Below are 2600 nucleotides of genomic sequence, written 5' to 3'. Positions count from 1 at the left end.
GCAAGAGTGGCCATCCTGGGAGAAGGTCTGAGCGGGTGTCCTGTGCAGGCAGGTGCAGAGCCTGTGTGTCAGCTGCTGAGAGGACACTTGGGACCAACTGGGAGGTGTTGTCCAGGTGTGGGCCCTGGTCCCCAGCCCTGCGCTGTGGAAGCCCCCAGACCCAGGGGTCACTGAGGCAGGGGAGCAAGTTATGCATGTCCTGATGGAGGCTTCCTTCCCAAGCTGACCCAGCTGAGCTGCGCCATGGGTCCCAGTGCACCCCAGGACCCTCAGCACCCCTGAGGACCCGCAGAAGCCTCACCTGTCTGCAGAGACCGCATAGCATTGCTGCAGCCCAGGGCCCCGTTTCAAGGTGACATGCACACCCTGCAGAAGCGTGGCCCTGTGGTGTCCCCTCCCAGAGGCAGGCAGGTGACAAAGGCTCAGTTGAGGTGTCTCCGCCCCAGACGGTGGCATTGAGTCGCCAAACGTTGGGTTCAAGGGCCGGAGGGTGGGAGGGAAGCAGGACCTTCCCGTGTCATTGTCTTCTAGGGTCACACGTGGAGTTTGTGCTTCCCATTTCTGCAGCCTCAGCTGCTGGGCCCCACATCTGCGTCTGCCCCACCCCGCGCTGCAGTGAGGCTGCCATGGAGATGGCAGTTGCAGGGGCCACCTGGCCACTTTGGGGCCCTTGTGCTGGTGGGCAGCAGGCAAAGGAGAGAGCTGTTCAGGTAGTGGGGGGCAATGACAGAGGGTCCCGTGAGGACCTGGGCCTGCCAGTAAGGGGGTGCCTGGAGCCCAGTACGTGCCTCTGCTGCCACAGTGAGGATCATGGGTACCCAGGGACCAACGAGGCCCAGCAACCTTGACTCCCAGCGGTGAAGCTGGTTCCCCCTCCTGGCAGGGAGTTTCTCTGGCTGAGAGTGGCTGTGGCGGATGAGGCAGGCTGTTCACACACATGGTCACCTGCAGGTGCGTGGACTGGGTGGCCCTGCAAGGCCTCCTCTCCTAGCTCTCCACGGCACCACAACCTGGGAAGGGCTCTGGGCAGAGCAGGGTTAATGCCAGCCCAGAGGAAGCAAGCCAGGGCAGCGGTGGACTCCAGTGGCCGCAGCTCCCTCTCGGGCCACAGCTTGGCAAGTGGGGCTGCCCTGGTCTTTGCCAGTTGTCCCCAGGCAGTGCGTCCGACTCTACCCTGCCAGTGCTGGGTGCTCTGGCTCCTGGCACCAGGCTTTGACGCCCACGGGAACCCACAGCACCGGCTTGCCGACCACCTGCCATGTGCGGCTGGGAAGTGGGTGTGACCATCTCGGCAGTGGCATTTTCCTCTGTCCTGGCATGGTTTGGTTCCGCAGTGAATTTTGTAAGGGTCCTTCAGGGGCTGCCTGGGCAGTGGCCAGGTGAGAGGGTGTCCCTGCACTCTCCTCTGCTCCTGGGTGCTCAGGGGTTCCTGGGGACACCCGCCTCTGCCCGGCTCTCCTTGCGGTAAGCCGCAGCGAGGCCGGGCACTGCCCATTGTGATATCTGCGGCAGCTCCTGGTAAGTTCTCAACAAGTGGGTGTAGCCCAGAGCAAGCATTCCTGTTCTCAGATTGCAAGTTGTCTTTTCTACAGAAGCCAGTGACGATTTAGAAGTGGAGAAAGTGAACTTGCTCTCCAAGAAGCAGGTGAAGATCGCGGGAGCAGCGTCCTTGCTGGCCTTGGAAAGCAGTGCATGAGTGTATCTTCCCGTGCTTTCAGTGGTCACCACAGTTTTACAAAGACAACATCAGGAGAACTAAACTGACACAGTTGATGATGTTGAAGCATCTCTCTTTTTTTTTTAATATCAAGTTCTTTTAGCAAAGTGGATCCATCTCCCCCCTAATGATGACTTATTCCAAGAAATCAATCATCTACACCGGATGAGCTGAGCAGGAGAGTTTGTTCCCAAGTCAATTCACTAATCAATGGGCAGTCATCGTTTTCCATTTTGTGTCAAGACCCAGACACTGGTGGTTCTAGACTTGGGTTTCAGAGGTCAGCAGAAGGCAGTCAGGAAGCAAGTGTCCTCCTGCCCTGTTTCTGTGGCCGGGGCAGGGGGTCCATCTGGCATTCTCAACCTGTCACAAGCACGGCGTGCCAGCACCAGCAGGCAGGGACGCCATTGCTTCAGAACGACAGTGAAGTTCTTTTCAGGGAAGGCCCCTTGGCGGTCCTCCGCTAACCTTGGTCACAGGTGTGTTTCTGGTTCTGCCGGCAGCAGCATTCAGGAGAGGGTGGGGCCCTTAGAACCACTGCCCGCTCCAGCAAACCAGGCCCCAAGCACAGCCATGCCGCATTAGCCCCGCGCCTCTGGGGCTGCCTCCACTACGGGCCAGTGTCCACCGTGTCCCCTGACCAGGGCAGTGGCGCAGCTCGGCCTGGCCTAGAAAACACCTTTCCTGGCCAGAGCCCCCTCCTCAAGGGTGACCTCCTGGGTGGGGAGGAGGCATGTGGGGCGCCCCCAGTGCAGCATGTGCGACTGTTCAGTCTTTCTCCCAAGACGGAGCCGCCCAAGCTTTAGCGTGCTGGCTGCCAGGTGCGGAGGCCCAGTGCCTGCGGAAGCCATGGCTCTCCCAGCCCAGCCCCGGGACCCTCCGT

The sequence above is a fragment of the Sapajus apella genome, unplaced genomic scaffold (assembly GCF_009761245.1).
Source record: "Sapajus apella isolate SASKATOON/1434 unplaced genomic scaffold, GSC_monkey_1.0 scaffold11, whole genome shotgun sequence".
NCBI classification, from domain to species: domain Eukaryota; kingdom Metazoa; phylum Chordata; class Mammalia; order Primates; family Cebidae; genus Sapajus; species Sapajus apella.
The sequence above is the reverse complement of the archived record's forward strand: the minus strand, read 5'-3'. Positions refer to the sequence as shown.